At 37.9% G+C, this 17,500-nt stretch overlaps 23 non-coding genes across 23 annotated transcripts; all 23 read left to right on the top strand.

Moving 5' to 3' along the window:
* The first annotated feature begins 451 nt into the window (after positions 1-451).
* LOC132135834 (5S ribosomal RNA) lies at positions 452-570 on the top strand. Its single transcript, XR_009430755.1, has one exon. It is a non-coding gene; the product is annotated as a 5S ribosomal RNA (ribosomal RNA).
* Positions 571-954: 384 nt separating this feature from the next.
* Positions 955-1,073, top strand: LOC132136339 (5S ribosomal RNA). The gene has a single exon (XR_009431210.1). It is a non-coding gene; the product is annotated as a 5S ribosomal RNA (ribosomal RNA).
* An 84-nt stretch (positions 1,074-1,157) lies between these two features.
* On the top strand, positions 1,158-1,276 carry LOC132135334 (5S ribosomal RNA). The gene has a single exon (XR_009430283.1). It is a non-coding gene; the product is annotated as a 5S ribosomal RNA (ribosomal RNA).
* Positions 1,277-1,764: 488 nt separating this feature from the next.
* LOC132136338 (5S ribosomal RNA) lies at positions 1,765-1,883 on the top strand. Its single transcript, XR_009431209.1, has one exon. It is a non-coding gene; the product is annotated as a 5S ribosomal RNA (ribosomal RNA).
* A 599-nt stretch (positions 1,884-2,482) lies between these two features.
* LOC132136337 (5S ribosomal RNA) lies at positions 2,483-2,601 on the top strand. The gene has a single exon (XR_009431208.1). It is a non-coding gene; the product is annotated as a 5S ribosomal RNA (ribosomal RNA).
* A 489-nt stretch (positions 2,602-3,090) lies between these two features.
* Positions 3,091-3,209, top strand: LOC132136118 (5S ribosomal RNA). Its single transcript, XR_009431020.1, has one exon. It is a non-coding gene; the product is annotated as a 5S ribosomal RNA (ribosomal RNA).
* An 84-nt stretch (positions 3,210-3,293) lies between these two features.
* LOC132136336 (5S ribosomal RNA) lies at positions 3,294-3,412 on the top strand. The gene has a single exon (XR_009431207.1). It is a non-coding gene; the product is annotated as a 5S ribosomal RNA (ribosomal RNA).
* Positions 3,413-3,896: 484 nt separating this feature from the next.
* LOC132136334 (5S ribosomal RNA) lies at positions 3,897-4,015 on the top strand. The gene has a single exon (XR_009431205.1). It is a non-coding gene; the product is annotated as a 5S ribosomal RNA (ribosomal RNA).
* An 84-nt stretch (positions 4,016-4,099) lies between these two features.
* On the top strand, positions 4,100-4,218 carry LOC132135333 (5S ribosomal RNA). The gene has a single exon (XR_009430282.1). It is a non-coding gene; the product is annotated as a 5S ribosomal RNA (ribosomal RNA).
* A 600-nt stretch (positions 4,219-4,818) lies between these two features.
* On the top strand, positions 4,819-4,937 carry LOC132136333 (5S ribosomal RNA). Its single transcript, XR_009431204.1, has one exon. It is a non-coding gene; the product is annotated as a 5S ribosomal RNA (ribosomal RNA).
* Positions 4,938-5,430: 493 nt separating this feature from the next.
* Positions 5,431-5,549, top strand: LOC132135833 (5S ribosomal RNA). Its single transcript, XR_009430754.1, has one exon. It is a non-coding gene; the product is annotated as a 5S ribosomal RNA (ribosomal RNA).
* Positions 5,550-5,933: 384 nt separating this feature from the next.
* Positions 5,934-6,052, top strand: LOC132136332 (5S ribosomal RNA). Its single transcript, XR_009431203.1, has one exon. It is a non-coding gene; the product is annotated as a 5S ribosomal RNA (ribosomal RNA).
* An 84-nt stretch (positions 6,053-6,136) lies between these two features.
* LOC132135332 (5S ribosomal RNA) lies at positions 6,137-6,255 on the top strand. Its single transcript, XR_009430281.1, has one exon. It is a non-coding gene; the product is annotated as a 5S ribosomal RNA (ribosomal RNA).
* A 603-nt stretch (positions 6,256-6,858) lies between these two features.
* On the top strand, positions 6,859-6,977 carry LOC132135832 (5S ribosomal RNA). Its single transcript, XR_009430753.1, has one exon. It is a non-coding gene; the product is annotated as a 5S ribosomal RNA (ribosomal RNA).
* A 384-nt stretch (positions 6,978-7,361) lies between these two features.
* LOC132136331 (5S ribosomal RNA) lies at positions 7,362-7,480 on the top strand. The gene has a single exon (XR_009431202.1). It is a non-coding gene; the product is annotated as a 5S ribosomal RNA (ribosomal RNA).
* An 84-nt stretch (positions 7,481-7,564) lies between these two features.
* On the top strand, positions 7,565-7,683 carry LOC132135331 (5S ribosomal RNA). Its single transcript, XR_009430280.1, has one exon. It is a non-coding gene; the product is annotated as a 5S ribosomal RNA (ribosomal RNA).
* Positions 7,684-8,177: 494 nt separating this feature from the next.
* Positions 8,178-8,296, top strand: LOC132135400 (5S ribosomal RNA). Its single transcript, XR_009430346.1, has one exon. It is a non-coding gene; the product is annotated as a 5S ribosomal RNA (ribosomal RNA).
* Positions 8,297-8,380: 84 nt separating this feature from the next.
* Positions 8,381-8,499, top strand: LOC132135330 (5S ribosomal RNA). Its single transcript, XR_009430279.1, has one exon. It is a non-coding gene; the product is annotated as a 5S ribosomal RNA (ribosomal RNA).
* A 603-nt stretch (positions 8,500-9,102) lies between these two features.
* LOC132135831 (5S ribosomal RNA) lies at positions 9,103-9,221 on the top strand. Its single transcript, XR_009430752.1, has one exon. It is a non-coding gene; the product is annotated as a 5S ribosomal RNA (ribosomal RNA).
* Positions 9,222-15,123: 5,902 nt separating this feature from the next.
* On the top strand, positions 15,124-15,242 carry LOC132135328 (5S ribosomal RNA). The gene has a single exon (XR_009430277.1). It is a non-coding gene; the product is annotated as a 5S ribosomal RNA (ribosomal RNA).
* A 613-nt stretch (positions 15,243-15,855) lies between these two features.
* Positions 15,856-15,974, top strand: LOC132136330 (5S ribosomal RNA). The gene has a single exon (XR_009431201.1). It is a non-coding gene; the product is annotated as a 5S ribosomal RNA (ribosomal RNA).
* A 603-nt stretch (positions 15,975-16,577) lies between these two features.
* Positions 16,578-16,696, top strand: LOC132135830 (5S ribosomal RNA). The gene has a single exon (XR_009430751.1). It is a non-coding gene; the product is annotated as a 5S ribosomal RNA (ribosomal RNA).
* A 384-nt stretch (positions 16,697-17,080) lies between these two features.
* LOC132136329 (5S ribosomal RNA) lies at positions 17,081-17,199 on the top strand. Its single transcript, XR_009431200.1, has one exon. It is a non-coding gene; the product is annotated as a 5S ribosomal RNA (ribosomal RNA).
* The last annotated feature ends 301 nt before the right edge of the window (positions 17,200-17,500 follow it).

The raw sequence follows: 17,500 nt of genomic DNA, 5'->3' as shown, positions 1-17,500 counted from the left end.
CGGTTATAGTGGCTGATCTTTAAATAGCCCTCTCTTTGCAGCCCAGTACTTTTGGAATTTTTCAGTAATTATCTAAGAGTTTTGCATAAATAAAAAAAAAAAAAAAAAAAAGAGTCAATGCCCAGTCTTAGAAAACCGAAACAGGTTTGGGCCTGTTTAGTAGTTTTGGAACTTTTCATTAATTGTCTAATAATCTAGCAAAAAAAAAAAAAAAGAGTCAATGCCCAGTCTTAGAAAACCGAAACAGGTTTGGGCCTGGTTAGTACTTTTGGAAATTTTCAGTAATTATGTAATAAATTTGCAAAAAAAAAAATTAAATAAATAAAGAGTCAATGCCCAATCTCAGAATCTAAGCAGGTTTGGGCCCAGTTAGTACTTGGATGGGAGACTGCTTGGAAATACCGATTATAGTGGCTGATCTTTAAATAGCCCTCTCTTTGCAGCCTCCTTCGCTTACGGCCATACCAGCCTGGCTATGCCCGATCTCGTCTGATCTCGGAAGCTAAGAAGGTTTGGGCCTGGTTAGTACTTGGATGGGAGACCGCCTGGGAATACCAGGTGCTGTAAGCTTTTAGGTTTCCTTCTCTACTTATATAATGCACTGGCGGTTATAGTGGCTGATCTTTAAATAGCCCTCTCTTTGCAGCCCAGTACTTTTGGAATTTTTCAGTAATTATCTAAGAGTTTTGCATAAATAAAAAAAAAAAAAAAAAAAAAGAGTCAATGCCCAGTCTTAGAAAACCGAAACAGGTTTGGGCCTGGTTAGTACTTTTGGAAATTTTCAGTAATTATGTAATAAATTTGCAAAAAAAAAAATTAAATAAATAAAGAGTCAATGCCCAATCTCAGAATCTAAGCAGGTTTGGGCCCAGTTAGTACTTGGATGGGAGACTGCTTGGAAATACCGATTATAGTGGCTGATCTTTAAATAGCCCTCTCTTTGCAGCCTCCTTCGCTTACGGCCATACCAGCCTGGCTATGCCCGATCTCGTCTGATCTCGGAAGCTAAGCAGGTTTGGGCCTGGTTAGTACTTGGATGGGAGACCGCCTGGGAATACCAGGTGCTGTAAGCTTTTAGGTTTCCTTCTCTACTTATACAATGCACTGGCAGTTATAGTGGCTGATCTTTAAATAGCCCTCTCTTTGCAGCCTCCTTCGCTTACGGCCATGCCAGCCTGGCTATGCCCGATCTCGTCTGATCTCGGAAGCTAAGCAGGTTTGGGCCTGGTTAGTACTTGGATGGGAGACCGCCTGGGAATACCAGGTGCTGTAAGCTTTTAGGTTTCCTTCTCTACTTATATAATGCACTGGCGGTTATAGTGGCTGATCTTTAAATAGCCCTCTCTTTGCAGCCCAGTACTTTTGGAATTTTTCAGTAATTATCTAAGAGTTTTGCATAAATAAAAAAAAAAAAAAAAAAAAAGAGTCAATGCCCAGTCTTAGAAAACCGAAACAGGTTTGGGCCTGTTTAGTAGTTTTGGAACTTTTCATTAATTGTCTAATAATCTAGCAAAAAAAAAAAAAAAGAGTCAATGCCCAGTCTTAGAAAACCGAAACAGGTTTGGGCCTGGTTAGTACTTTTGGAAATTTTCAGTAATTATGTAATAAATTTGCAAAAAAAAAAAATTAAATAAATAAAGAGTCAATGCCCAATCTCAGAATCTAAGCAGGTTTGGGCCCAGTTAGTACTTGGATGGGAGACTGCTTGGAAATACCGATTATAGTGGCTGATCTTTAAATAGCCCTCTCTTTGCAGCCTCCTTCGCTTACGGCCATACCAGCCTGGCTATGCCCGATCTCGTCTGATCTCGGAAGCTAAGCAGGTTTGGGCCTGGTTAGTACTTGGATGGGAGACCGCCTGGGAATACCAGGTGCTGTAAGCTTTTAGGTTTCCTTCTCTACTTATATAATGCACTGGCGGTTATAGTGGCTGATCTTTAAATAGCCCTCTCTTTGCAGCCCAGTACTTTTGGAATTTTTCAGTAATTATCTAAGAGTTTTGCATAAATAAAAAAAAAAAAAAAAAAAAAAGAGTCAATGCCCAGGCTTAGAAAACCGAAACAGGTTTGGGCCTGTTTAGTAGTTTTGGAACTTTTCACTAATTGTCTAATAATCTAGCAAAAAAAAAAAAAAAAAAAAAAAAAGAGTCAATGCCCAGTCTTAGAAAACCGAAACAGGTTTGGGCCTGTTTAGTAGTTTTGGAACTTTTCATTAATTGTCTAATAATCTAGCAAAAAAAAAAAAAGAGTCAATGCCCAGTCTTAGAAAACCGAAACAGGTTTGGGCCTGGTTAGTACTTTTGGAAATTTTCAGTAATTATGTAATAAATTTGCAAAAAAAAAAATTAAATAAATAAAGAGTCAATGCCCAATCTCAGAATCTAAGCAGGTTTGGGCCCAGTTAGTACTTGGATGGGAGACTGCTTGGAAATACCGATTATAGTGGCTGATCTTTAAATAGCCCTCTCTTTGCAGCCTCCTTCGCTTACGGCCATACCAGCCTGGCTATGCCCGATCTCGTCTGATCTCGGAAGCTAAGCAGGTTTGGGCCTGGTTAGTACTTGGATGGGAGACCGCCTGGGAATACCAGGTGCTGTAAGCTTTTAGGTTTCCTTCTCTACTTATATAATGCACTGGCGGTTATAGTGGCTGATCTTTAAATAGCCCTCTCTTTGCAGCCTAGTACTTTTGGAATATTTCAGTAATTATCTAAGAGTTTTGCATAAATAAAAGAAAAAAAAAAAAAGAGTCAATGCCCAGTCTTAGAAAACCGAAACAGGTTTGGGCCTGGTTAGTACTTTTGAAAATTTTCACTAATTGTCTAATAATCTTGCAAAAAAAAAAAAAAAAAAAAAGAGTCAATGCCCAGTCTTAGAAAACCGAAACAGGTTTGGGCCAGGTTAGTACTTTTGGAAATTTTCAGTAATTATGTAATAAATTTGCAAAAATTTTTTTAAATAAATAAAGAGTCAATGCCCAATCTCAGAATCTAAGCAGGTTTGGGCCCAGTTAGTACTTGGATGGGAGACTGCCTGGAAATACCGATTATAGTGGCTGATCTTTAAATAGCCCTCTCTTTGCAGCCTCGTTCGCTTACGGCCATACCAGCATGGCTATGCCAGATCTCGTCTGATCTCGGAAGCTAAGCAGGTTTGGGCCTGGTTAGTACTTGGATGGGAGACCGCCTGGGAATACCAGGTGCTGTAAGCTTTTAGGTTTCCTTCTCTACTTATATAATGCACTGGCAGTTATAGTGGCTGATCTTTAAATAGCCCTCTCTTTGCAGCCTCCTTCGCTTACGGCCATACCAGCCTGGCTATGCCCGATCTCGTCTGATCTCGGAAGCTAAGCAGGTTTGGGCCTGGTTAGTACTTGGATGGGAGACCGCCTGGGAATACCAGGTGCTGTAAGCTTTTAGGTTTCCTTCTCTACTTATATAATGCACTGGCGGTTATAGTGGCTGTTCTTTAAATAGCCCTCTCTTTGCAGCCCAGTACTTTTGGAATTTTTCAGTAATTATCTAAGAGTTTTGCATAAATAAAAAAAAAAAAAAAAAAAAAGAGTCAATGCCCAATCTTAGAAAACCGAAACAGGTTTGGGCCTGTTTAGTAGTTTTGGAACTTTTCACTAATTGTCTAATAATCTAGCAAAAAAAAAAAAGAGTCAATGCCCAGTCTTAGAAAACCGAAACAGGTTTGGGCCAGGTTAGTACTTTTGGAAATTTTCAGTAATTATGTAATAAATTTGCAAAAAAAAAAATTAAATAAATAAAGAGTCAATGCCCAATCTCAGAATCTAAGCAGGTTTGGGCCCAGTTAGTACTTGGATGGGAGACTGCTTGGAAATACCGATTATAGTGGCTGATCTTTAAATAGCCCTCTCTTTGCAGCCTCCTTCGCTTACGGCCATACCAGCCTGGCTATGCCCGATCTCGTCTGATCTCGGAAGCTAAGCAGGTTTGGGCCTGGTTAGTACTTGGATGGGAGACCGCCTGGGAATACCAGGTGCTGTAAGCTTTTAGGTTTCCTTCTCTACTTATACAATGCACTGGCAGTTATAGTGGCTGATCTTTAAATAGCCCTCTCTTTGCAGCCTCCTTCGCTTACGGCCATGCCAGCCTGGCTATGCCCGATCTCGTCTGATCTCGGAAGCTAAGCAGGTTTGGGCCTGGTTAGTACTTGGATGGGAGACCGCCTGGGAATACCAGGTGCTGTAAGCTTTTAGGTTTCCTTCTCTACTTATTTAATGCACTGGCGGTTATAGTGGCTGATCTTTAAATAGCCCTCTCTTTGCAGCCCAGTACTTTTGGAATTTTTCAGTAATTATCTAAGAGTTTTGCATAAATAAAAAAAAAAAAAAAAAAAAAGAGTCAATGCCCAGTCTTAGAAAACCGAAACAGGTTTGGGCCTGTTTAGTAGTTTTGGAACTTTCCACTAATTGTCTAATAATCTAGCAAAAAAAAAAAAAAAAAAAAAGAGTCAATGCCCAGTCTTAGAAAACCGAAACAGGTTTGGGCCTGTTTAGTAGTTTTGGAACTTTTCATTAATTGTCTAATAATCTAGAAAAAAAAAAAAAAAAAAAAGAGTCAATGCCCAGTCTTAGAAAACCGAAACAGGTTTGGGCCTGGTTAGTACTTTTGGAAATTTTCAGTAATTATGTAATAAATTTGCAAAAAAAAAAATTAAATAAATAAAGAGTCAATGCCCAATCTCAGAATCTAAGCAGGTTTGGGCCCAGTTAGTACTTGGATGGGAGACTGCTTGGAAATACCGATTATAGTGGCTGATCTTTAAATAGCCCTCTCTTTGCAGCCTCCTTCGCTTACGGCCATACCAGCCTGGCTATGCCCGATCTCGTCTGATCTCGGAAGCTAAGCAGGTTTGGGCCTGGTTAGTACTTGGATGGGAGACCGCCTGGGAATACCAGGTGCTGTAAGCTTTTAGGTTTCCTTCTCTACTTATATAATGCACTGGCGGTTATAGTGGCTGATCTTTAAATAGCCCTCTCTTTGCAGCCCAGTACTTTTGGAATTTTTCAGTAATTATCTAAGAGTTTTGCATAAATAAAAAAAAAAAAAAAAAAAAGAGTCAATGCCCAGTCTTAGAAAACCGAAACAGGTTTGGGCCTGTTTAGTAGTTTTGGAACTTCTCATTAATTGTCTAATAATCTAGCAAAAAAAAAAAAAAAAAAAAAAGAGTCAATGCCCAGTCTTAGAAAACCGAAACAGGTTTGGGCCTGGTTAGTACTTTTGGAAATTTTCAGTAATTATGTAATAAATTTGCAAAAAAAAAAATTAAATAAATAAAGAGTCAATGCCCAATCTCAGAATCTAAGCAGGTTTGGGCCCAGTTAGTACTTGGATGGGAGACTGCTTGGAAATACCGATTATAGTGGCTGATCTTTAAATAGCCCTCTCTTTGCAGCCTCCTTCGCTTACGGCCATACCAGCCTGGCTATGCCCGATCTCGTCTGATCTCGGAAGCTAAGAAGGTTTGGGCCTGGTTAGTACTTGGATGGGAGACCGCCTGGGAATACCAGGTGCTGTAAGCTTTTAGGTTTCCTTCTCTACTTATATAATGCACTGGCGGTTATAGTGGCTGATCTTTAAATAGCCCTCTCTTTGCAGCCCAGTACTTTTGGAATTTTTCAGTAATTATCTAAGAGTTTTGCATAAATAAAAAAAAAAAAAAAAAAAAAGAGTCAATGCCCAGTCTTAGAAAACCGAAACAGGTTTGGGCCTGGTTAGTACTTTTGGAAATTTTCAGTAATTATGTAATAAATTTGCAAAAAAAAAAATTAAATAAATAAAGAGTCAATGCCCAATCTCAGAATCTAAGCAGGTTTGGGCCCAGTTAGTAATTGGATGGGAGACTGCTTGGAAATACCGATTATAGTGGCTGATCTTTAAATAGCCCTCTCTTTGCAGCCTCCTTCGCTTACGGCCATACCAGCCTGGCTATGCCCGATCTCGTCTGATCTCGGAAGCTAAGCAGGTTTGGGCCTGGTTAGTACTTGGATGGGAGACCGCCTGGGAATACCAGGTGCTGTAAGCTTTTAGGTTTCCTTCTCTACTTATACAATGCACTGGCAGTTATAGTGGCTGATCTTTAAATAGCCCTCTCTTTGCAGCCTCCTTCGCTTACGGCCATGCCAGCCTGGCTATGCCCGATCTCGTCTGATCTCGGAAGCTAAGCAGGTTTGGGCCTGGTTAGTACTTGGATGGGAGACCGCCTGGGAATACCAGGTGCTGTAAGCTTTTAGGTTTCCTTCTCTACTTATATAATGCACTGGCGGTTATAGTGGCTGATCTTTAAATAGCCCTCTCTTTGCAGCCCAGTACTTTTGGAATTTTTCAGTAATTATCTAAGAGTTTTGCATAAATAAAAAAAAAAAAAAAAAAAAGAGTCAATGCCCAGTCTTAGAAAACCGAAACAGGTTTGGGCCTGTTTAGTAGTTTTGGAACTTTTCACTAATTGTCTAATAATCTAGCAAAAAAAAAAAAAAAAAAAAAAGAGTCAATGCCCAGTCTTAGAAAACCGAAACAGGTTTGGGCCTGTTTAGTAGTTTTGGAACTTTTCATTAATTGTCTAATAATCTAGCAAAAAAAAAAAAAAAAAAAAAAGAGTCAATGCCCAGTCTTAGAAAACCGAAACAGGTTTGGGCCTGGTTAGTACTTTTGGAAATTTTCAGTAATTATGTAATAAATTTGCAAAAAAAAAAATTAAATAAATAAAGAGTCAATGCCCAATCTCAGAATCTAAGCAGGTTTGGGCCCAGTTAGTACTTGGATGGGAGACTGCTTGGAAATACCGATTATAGTGGCTGATCTTTAAATAGCCCTCTCTTTGCAGCCTCCTTCGCTTACGGCCATACCAGCCTGGCTATGCCCGATCTCGTCTGATCTCGGAAGCTAAGAAGGTTTGGGCCTGGTTAGTACTTGGATGGGAGACCGCCTGGGAATACCAGGTGCTGTAAGCTTTTAGGTTTCCTTCTCTACTTATATAATGCACTGGCGGTTATAGTGGCTGATCTTTAAATAGCCCTCTCTTTGCAGCCCAGTACTTTTGGAATTTTTCAGTAATTATCTAAGAGTTTTGCATAAATAAAAAAAAAAAAAAAAAAAAAGAGTCAATGCCCAGTCTTAGAAAACCGAAACAGGTTTGGGCCTGGTTAGTACTTTTGGAAATTTTCAGTAATTATGTAATAAATTTGCAAAAAAAAAAATTAAATAAATAAAGAGTCAATGCCCAATCTCAGAATCTAAGCAGGTTTGGGCCCAGTTAGTACTTGGATGGGAGACTGCTTGGAAATACCGATTATAGTGGCTGATCTTTAAATAGCCCTCTCTTTGCAGCCTCCTTCGCTTACGGCCATACCAGCCTGGCTATGCCCGATCTCGTCTGATCTCGGAAGCTAAGCAGGTTTGGGCCTGGTTAGTACTTGGATGGGAGACCGCCTGGGAATACCAGGTGCTGTAAGCTTTTAGGTTTCCTTCTCTACTTATACAATGCACTGGCAGTTATAGTGGCTGATCTTTAAATAGCCCTCTCTTTGCAGCCTCCTTCGCTTACGGCCATGCCAGCCTGGCTATGCCCGATCTCGTCTGATCTCGGAAGCTAAGCAGGTTTGGGCCTGGTTAGTACTTGGATGGGAGACCGCCTGGGAATACCAGGTGCTGTAAGCTTTTAGGTTTCCTTCTCTACTTATATAATGCACTGGCGGTTATAGTGGCTGATCTTTAAATAGCCCTCTCTTTGCAGCCCAGTACTTTTGGAATTTTTCAGTAATTATCTAAGAGTTTTGCATAAATAAAAAAAAAAAAAAAAAAAAAGAGTCAATGCCCAGTCTTAGAAAACCGAAACAGGTTTGGGCCTGTTTAGTAGTTTTGGAACTTTTCATTAATTGTCTAATAATCTAGCAAAAAAAAAAAAAAAAAAAAAAGAGTCAATGCCCAGTCTTAGAAAACCGAAACAGGTTTGGGCCTGGTTAGTACTTTTGGAAATTTTCAGTAATTATGTAATAAATTTGCAAAAAAAAAAATTAAATAAATAAAGAGTCAATGCCCAATCTCAGAATCTAAGCAGGTTTGGGCCCAGTTAGTACTTGGATGGGAGACTGCTTGGAAATACCGATTATAGTGGCTGATCTTTAAATAGCCCTCTCTTTGCAGCCTCCTTCGCTTACGGCCATACCAGCCTGGCTATGCCCGATCTCGTCTGATCTCGGACGCTAAGCAGGTTTGGGCCTGGTTAGTACTTGGATGGGAGACCGCCTGGGAATACCAGGTGCTGTAAGCTTTTAGGTTTCCTTCTCTACTTATACAATGCACTGGCAGTTATAGTGGCTGATCTTTAAATAGCCCTCTCTTTGCAGCCTCCTTCGCTTACGGCCATGCCAGCCTGGCTATGCCCGATCTCGTCTGATCTCGGAAGCTAAGCAGGTTTGGGCCTGGTTAGTACTTGGATGGGAGACCGCCTGGGAATACCAGGTGCTGTAAGCTTTTAGGTTTCCTTCTCTACTTATATAATGCACTGGCGGTTATAGTGGCTGATCTTTAAATAGCCCTCTCTTTGCAGCCCAGTACTTTTGGAATTTTTCAGTAATTATCTAAGAGTTTTGCATAAATAAAAAAAAAAAAAAAAAAAAGAGTCAATGCCCAGTCTTAGAAAACCGAAACAGGTTTGGGCCTGTTTAGTAGTTTTGGAACTTTTCACTAATTGTCTAATAATCTAGCAAAAAAAAAAAAAAAAAAAAAAGAGTCAATGCCCAGTCTTAGAAAACCGAAACAGGTTTGGGCCTGTTTAGTAGTTTTGGAACTTTTCATTAATTGTCTAATAATCTAGCAAAAAAAAAAAAAAAAAAAAAAGAGTCAATGCCCAGTCTTAGAAAACCGAAACAGGTTTGGGCCTGGTTAGTACTTTTGGAAATTTTCAGTAATTATGTAATAAATTTGCAAAAAAAAAAATTAAATAAATAAAGAGTCAATGCCCAATCTCAGAATCTAAGCAGGTTTGGGCCCAGTTAGTACTTGGATGGGAGACTGCTTGGAAATACCGATTATAGTGGCTGATCTTTAAATAGCCCTCTCTTTGCAGCCTCCTTCGCTTACGGCCATACCAGCCTGGCTATGCCCGATCTCGTCTGATCTCGGAAGCTAAGAAGGTTTGGGCCTGGTTAGTACTTGGATGGGAGACCGCCTGGGAATACCAGGTGCTGTAAGCTTTTAGGTTTCCTTCTCTACTTATATAATGCACTGGCGGTTATAGTGGCTGATCTTTAAATAGCCCTCTCTTTGCAGCCCAGTACTTTTGGAATTTTTCAGTAATTATCTAAGAGTTTTGCATAAATAAAAAAAAAAAAAAAAAAAAAGAGTCAATGCCCAGTCTTAGAAAACCGAAACAGGTTTGGGCCTGGTTAGTACTTTTGGAAATTTTCAGTAATTATGTAATAAATTTGCAAAAAAAAAAATTAAATAAATAAAGAGTCAATGCCCAATCTCAGAATCTAAGCAGGTTTGGGCCCAGTTAGTACTTGGATGGGAGACTGCTTGGAAATACCGATTATAGTGGCTGATCTTTAAATAGCCCTCTCTTTGCAGCCTCCTTCGCTTACGGCCATACCAACCTGAGCACACTAGAGGCACTAGTGAGCAAACAGGAAGTGATTGTGCCAGAGAGGGGTGAGGGAGGCTCACCCAAACTTTTTGTGTTTTGTTATTTTGGTTTGGTTAAAATAAGTGTTTTTGTTTGTAGTATTTTGTTATTTTTGTTTTATTTGTGTCCTCCCAACAGCTCTGCTGTTTGGGAGGGATCTGTCGGGGTTTGTTTTATGTAAAATGGATAGATTAATGGCAACTGACATGGATTTGACACGAGGAACACGGAGGCAAGCAGAAAATGGACTGGGTTATCGACAAAGAGAAAAGGATTACAATGAAATAACTGATAAGAGGATTTACACAAAAGAAGCGACTGTGGTGGTGGATTTGTCGGAGGTACAAGACGGGAGAGCAGAGGATATTATAAAAGCACTAACAGAAAAGATTGAAGTAACAAGAATTTTAGCAATACGACCTAAGCAGATGAGGGAATATGAGATTACATTGGAGCATGAAGAGGACACTGAGAAACTGGTTGATGGACTAACCATTAAAGGTAAAATTTGTGAAATCAAAAAGTTACACAACAGAGACTTTGTTGTCTCGTTCATGCATTTGCCTGCATACATGAATGACCATGAGATTTTAAATAAGCTTGAAGGATGGGGAGTAACACCCATTTCTCAAATAAGGAGGAGATTCTACTCGGGCACCCATATAGAAGATGGAACGAGGTTCTTAAGAGTGCGTTTTCCAAAGGAAGTGGCTTCTTTACCATACAGCACAAGGATGGAGACCGAGGGAGGTCCTCAATACTTTAGGGTGATACACAGTAAGCAGGTGAAGACCTGTAGACTGTGTATGAGCCCTGACCATATAATGAAGGACTGTCCGGACTTCAAATGTCACAAATGCGAGGAAAGAGGCCATTTCGCAAGAGACTGTACTGCGATAAGGTGCCCAGACTGTAAAATGACATTGGACAAATGTGAATGTTGGATGGACAATGAGCAACAGGAAGAGGATCAAGTGAGCGGGCAAATGCATGAGAATGATAATGAGGAGGAGCAACAGGAGGACGCAGAAAAATCCAAGGAAAAGAACATAGGAAATGGACATGAATTAACAACATCAACACAGGAAGAGGAAGAGACATGGACACCAATGCAGATAACGGCGAGTATACAGAATATACTAGACAAAGTGGAGGAGCAGGAAGGAGTCAACGAAGAAGGGGAGCTAGACATTGAGAGTGGAAACATCACGGATGGTGGGAGCACGGGGGCATCGAACAAAAGAAGAAGAGTGAAAAAGGTAACACCAAATATTGAAAAAGCAAGGAAAAGAGTGGTGAAGGAAGTGTTTACAGAAAATCAGGACAGTGGTGGACTTTTAGAAGAGGGAGAAGATATGGACTAATAAGATGGGTATTTTATCGTTTTTGTTTTACTTTATGGTGTTGAGAATTGTGTCCTTTAATGCAAGAGGATTATTGAATGTTTTGAAATTTGAAAAGATGAAAGAGTTGTGTAAAAATGATGATATGATTTTATTGCAAGAAACTAACTGGAAAGGAAATGTAATGGAAGATTTTAAAAGAAGGTGGGATGGGGAAATATTTTTTAGTAACGGGGAGAAAAGTTTGGGAGGAGGAGTGGCTATTTTGATTAAAAAAGGGAAAGCTACTATGACAAAACAAATCTATGATGATAAAAAAGGGAAATGTATTGCAGTAGAAATTGATTTTGAGGATGAAAAATTTATTGTAGTAAATATACATGCACCAAATGAGGAAAAGGATAAGAAAATGTATTTTAATGTTTTAAGAGACATAATAGAGAAATGGAAAAGGGTGGTGGTTGCAGGGGATTTTAATACTGTTTTTAGCAAAATAGACATGGCTAATGGGATGGTTTTTAGGACGGACGGTGGAAGGAAGGAACTTAAATTATTGATGGAAGAAAAAAATATGATTGATGTTTGGAGAGAAAGAAATGGAAAAAAGAGAGAATATTCCAGAAAACAGTTAGTTGGGAATTTTATGTGCCAAACTAGGATAGATTATTTTCTGAGCACAAGAAATTTGGATTGTTTTATTGATGATGTACTTTATAAAGAAACAACTTTAAGTGATCATAAAATGGTTTTAATGAGGATGGATTTTAAAAGGGAAACGAAAGGGCCTGGGGTATGGATTTTAAATACAGAAATCTTAAATCATGAAAGTTTTAAAAATGGGATAGAGAATTTATTAGATGAGGAAAAAAAAGATGCAATGTATTTAGAAGATAAAAGACAATGGTGGGAAAATGTGAAATTTGAAATAAAGAAATATTCAATTAATTTCTGTAATATACTGCAAAGGGTGAAAAGGACAAAGGAAAAAGAAATAAGAAGAACGTTAAAAGAAGAGTTAAACAAAAATGAAGTAAATGTGCAAAAAGTGTTTGAAATGGAGGAGAAGCTTAAAAAAATGGAGGAAGACAAATGCCAGGGAGCGATGTTGAGAAGTAAAGCTAAATACACAATAGAGGGGGAAAAATGTAACAGATTCTTTTTTAATCTCGAAAAAAGTAGGGGAAAAGCTGAAATGATCAAAGAGCTTAAAAACAGAGATGGCCAGTCGGTTTTTAATACAGGAGAGATTTTAAAAGAAATAGAGACTTTTTATGAAAAGCTTTTTAAATCAGAAGGGGTGGAGGAGGAGAAGGGAAATGTTTTGTTGCAAAGAATAACTAGGAAAGTTGGAGAAGAAGATAAAATAGACTGTGAAAAGGAGATAGAAACGGAAGAAATTATACAAGCTATAAACTCCCTAAGAGTAAAAAAGAGTCCAGGAATAGATGGTATTGGAAGTGAATTTTACAAAGTTTTTAAAGAAAAACTCAGTGTGATTTTAAAGGGGATTTATGATGATATTTTTAGGAAAGAAGGAGTCAATCCAAGAATGGGGTTAGGTTTAATGAAAATAATTTATAAGAAACAAGGTGATAAAACAAATTTGAAGAATTTTAGACCCATCACAATGCTAAATACTGATTTTAAGATTTTAGCTAAAGTTTTAGCTAACAGATTGAAGAATGTAATGCCAAGTATAATTGAAACTAATCAAGCATATGGTGTAAAAGGGAGGGACATAGCAGACATTACAAGTAGCATAAGAGACATAATAGGTTATATAAAAGAAAAGGAAAAGAAAGCATATGTTATAAGGTTGGATTTTGAAAAAGCATTTGATAGAGTGGAGCATAAATTCTTATTTTCTGTTTTAAAGAAGTTCGGTTTTGGGGAAAATTTTATTAAATGGATTGCAATTTTATACAAGGATATCTTAACGAAAGTAAAATGTAATGGATTTTTAAGTCAACCTTTTAAAGTTTTAAGGTCTATAAGGCAGGGGTGTCCGTTATCAGCACAGCTTTATTCTTTGGTGGCAGAACCTTTAGGACTTTTAATAAATAAGGAGGAAGGAATAAAAGGAATAAAAATGGAAGAGGAAGGGGAATTTAAGAAAATCTTTCAATACGCAGATGATACAACAATTGTGGTGGAAAATATGGAAAGCGTTAAAAAGGTTATGGAAAAAATTAAATACTATTGTGATGGGACGGGTGCAAAAATCAATGAAGAAAAAACTGTGTATATGAAATTTGGAGGGGTGGTGGATTTAGCAGGGGTGTTTAAGTTCATGGAGGTACAGGAAATAAAGATTTTAGGGGTGGTGTTAGCAAAGAATGAAAAAGTGGCAGTAGATAATATGTGGGAAGGGATAGTAGGTGGAATGGAGAGAAGGTTGATTTTTTGGAGGAACATGTTTTTAAGTTTGAGGGGGAAAATATTAATTGTGAATTTGTTAATGTTGTCTAAAATGTGGTATGTTTTACATGTGATGCCATTGCCAAACTGGGTTTTAAAAAGGATAAAGAAATGTGTTTTAGAGTTTTTATGGGATAAAAAGCCTCCAAGGATTGCTTATTTTACATTAATAGGGCAGCTGGATGAGGGAGGGATGGGTTTAGTGGATGTGGAACAAAAAATGGAAAGTATGAGGGTGAAAGTTGTTAAAAAATATCTGGATAGGACAAACAAAGCTGAATGGAAAAAAATGATGGGTTTTTATCTAAATAAATGTGGGAATTTTAAATTGGGGGATAATATTTTATGGATGAAACTCAAAAATTGGATGCTAGAGGGTATACCAGGATTTTATCAGGAAGTTTTAAGTGCTTGGAGACTTTTTTTAACAGAGGTTGATTTTAATCCGAGGGGGAGGGAAGTTGTTTTAAATCAACCTCTGTTTCTGAATGGAAAGATAAAGCTACAAGAGCAGGATATCTATTTTAAAAAATGGATGAAGGTGGGAATTTTAAAAATACGAGATGTTTTATGGGAATATAAAGAGGGATTTTTACCATTGCAGGTCATTATAGATGCTATGGAAGAGGAGAAGGAGGATTTTAATATGTCAGGTTTAAGAAGACAATATGAGGATGTAAAAAAGGCAATCCCAAGGCAATGGCTGGATGAAATAAGCAAAGGGGGGAGAAGCGAAAACAAAATGGATGTGTTTTTCAAATGGAAAGATAAGTGGTTTGACTTAAATTTGGGAACTGTTGGAATGTTTTACTGTTTTTTTAGAAATTCTGTTTTTAAAAAACCTATTGCTAATGTATTTTGGATGAGGCATTTTAATGAAGTCAAAGAGAAAGATATTTGGAAGATCCTAAAATGGCAATGTTTGGATGTGGAACTAGAATGTTTGGATTATTTTATAAGACACAATGTGGTTTTTACTGAAATGCGATTGTGTGCAATGCTAAAAGAAACAAATGCACAGTGCAAAGTATGTAAAAATGCTGATGAAGGTATTTTACACTTGTTTTTATATTGTGAAAAACTGACCCCTTTTTTTAAAGAACTAAAAGAGACAATTAATGCTTTGAGGGATAATAAGGGGGATTTGAACTGGGAGATGAATTTTATGTTAGGAATGAACGAGAATAATGCAAATAAGAAACTAATTAATTTATTATTAATTTTGGCAAAAAAGGCAATTTGGAAAAGAAGAAATGTGGCTAAAAACAGGGACTTTATTTTAAATTTGTGGTTACTGTTTAAAGGGATGGTGGGAGACTATGTTCAAACGTTGTATAATTATTTTATATTTGAAAACAAGGTGGGAAATTTTTACAAAATATTTACAAAAGATGTTGTGTGGATTCTTGGGCAAATGCATATTGCAATGCCTGAAAAGGATGTTTTTTAGTTTTTTCTAATGTTTATTTGATTGAATGTAAAATTTATGCTTACTAAATAAAAAAAAAAAAAAAAAAAAAAAAAAAAAGCTATGCCCGATCTCGTCTGATCTCGGAAGCTAAGCAGGTTTGGGCCTGGTTAGTACTTGGATGGGAGACCGCTTGGGAATACCAGGTGCTGTAAGCTTTTAGGTTTCCTTCTCTACTTATACAATGCACTGGCAGTTATAGTGGCTGATCTTTAAATAGCCCTCTCTTTGCAGCCTCCTTCGCTTACGGCCATGCCAGCCTGGCTATGCCCGATCTCGTCTGATCTCGGAAGCTAAGCAGGTTTGGGCCTGGTTAGTACTTGGATGGGAGACCGCCTGGGAATACCAGGTGCTGTAAGCTTTTAGGTTTCCTTCTCTACTTATATAATGCACTGGCGGTTATAGTGGCTGATCTTTAAATAGCCCTCTCTTTGCAGCCCAGTACTTTTGGAATTTTTCAGTAATTATCTAAGAGTTTTGCATAAATAAAAAAAAAAAAAAAAAAAAAGAGTCAATGCCCAGTCTTAGAAAACCGAAACAGGTTTGGGCCTGTTTAGTAGTTTTGGAACTTTCCACTAATTGTCTAATAATCTAGCAAAAAAAAAAAAAAAAAAAAAAGAGTCAATGCCCAGTATTAGAAAACCGAAACAGGTTTGGGCCTGTTTAGTAGTTTTGGAACTTTTCATTAATTGTCTAATAATCCAGCAAAAAAAAAAAAAAAAAAAAAAAAAAAAAAAGAGTCAATGCCCAGTCTTAGAAAACCGAAACAGGTTTGGGCCTGGTTAGTACTTTTGGAAATTTTCAGTAATTATGTAATAAATTTGCAAAAAAAAAAATTAAATAAATAAAGAGTCAATGCCCAATCTCAGAATCTAAGCAGGTTTGGGCCCAGTTAGTACTTGGATGGGAGACTGCTTGGAAATACCGATTATAGTGGCTGATCTTTAAATAGCCCTCTCTTTGCAGCCTCCTTCGCTTACGGCCATACCAGCCTGGCTATGCCCGATCTCGTCTGATCTCGGAAGCTAAGCAGGTTTGGGCCTGGTTAGTACTTGGATGGGAGACCGCCTGGGAATACCAGGTGCTGTAAGCTTTTAGGTTTCCTTCTCTACTTATATAATGCACTGGCGGTTATAGTGGCTGATCTTTAAATAGCCCTCTCTTTGCAGCCCAGTACTTTTGGAATTTTTCAGTAATTATCTAAGAGTTTTGCATAAATAAAAAAAAAAAAAAAAAAAAGAGTCAATGCCCAGTCTTAGAAAACCGAAACAGGTTTGGGCCTGTTTAGTAGTTTTGGAACTTTTCACTAATTGTCTAATAATCTAGCAAAAAAAAAAAAAAAAAAAAAAGAGTCAATGCCCAGTCTTAGAAAACCGAAACAGGTTTGGGCCTGTTTAGTAGTTTTGGAACTTCTCATTAATTGTCTAATAATCTAGCAAAAAAAAAAAAAAAAAAAAAAGAGTCAATGCCCAGTCTTAGAAAACCGAAACAGGTTTGGGCCTGGTTAGTACTTTTGGAAATTTTCAGTAATTATGTAATAAATTTGCAAAAAAAAAAATTAAATAAATAAAGAGTCAATGCCCAATCTCAGAATCTAAGCAGGTTTGGGCCCAGTTAGTACTTGGATGGGAGACTGCTTGGAAATACCGATTATAGTGGCTGATCTTTAAATAGCCCTCTCTTTGCAGCCTCCTTCGCTTACGGCCATACCAGCCTGGCTATGCCCGATCTCGTCTGATCTCGGAAGCTAAGAAGGTTTGGGCCTGGTTAGTACTTGGATGGGAGACCGCCTGGGAATACCAGGTGCTGTAAGCTTTTAGGTTTCCTTCTCTACTTATATAATGCACTGGCGGTTATAGTGGCTGATCTTTAAATAGCCCTCTCTTTGCAGCCCAGTACTTTTGGAATTTTTCAGTAATTATCTAAGAGTTTTGCATAAATAAAAAAAAAAAAAAAAAAAAAGAGTCAATGCCCAGTCTTAGAAAACCGAAACAGGTTTGGGCCTGGTTAGTACTTTTGGAAATTTTCAGTAATTATGTAATAAATTTGCAAAAAAAAAAATTAAATAAATAAAGAGTCAATGCCCAATCTCAGAATCTAAGCAGGTTTGGGCCCAGTTAGTACTTGGATGGGAGACTGCTTGGAAATACCGATTATAGTGGCTGATCTTTAAATAGCCCTCTCTTTGCAGCCTCCTTCGCTTACGGCCATACCAGCCTGGCTATGCCCGATCTCGTCTGATCTCGGAAGCTAAGCAGGTTTGGGCCTGGTTAGTACTTGGATGGGAGACCGCCTGGGAATACCAGGTGCTGTAAGCTTTTAGGTTTCCTTCTCTACTTATATAATGCACTGGCGGTTATAGTGGCTGATCTTTAAATAGCCCTCTCTTTGCAGCCCAGTACTTTTGGAATTTTTCAGTAATTATCTAAGAGTTTTGCATAAATAAAAAAAAAAAAAAAAAAAAGAGTCAATGCCCAGTCTTAGAAAACCGAAACAGGTTTGGGCCTGTTTAGTAGTTTTGGAACTTTTCACTAATTGTCTAATAATCTAGCAAAAAAAAAAAAAAAAAAAAAAGAGTCAATGCCCAGTCTTAGAAAACCGAAACAGGTTTGGGCCTGT

Source organism: Carassius carassius, unplaced genomic scaffold (assembly GCF_963082965.1).
Source record: "Carassius carassius unplaced genomic scaffold, fCarCar2.1 SCAFFOLD_60, whole genome shotgun sequence".
In the NCBI taxonomy this organism is placed as follows: Eukaryota; Metazoa; Chordata; class Actinopteri; order Cypriniformes; family Cyprinidae; genus Carassius; species Carassius carassius.
Note: the sequence above shows the minus strand (reverse complement) of the source record. Positions and strands in the feature narration are given on the sequence as shown.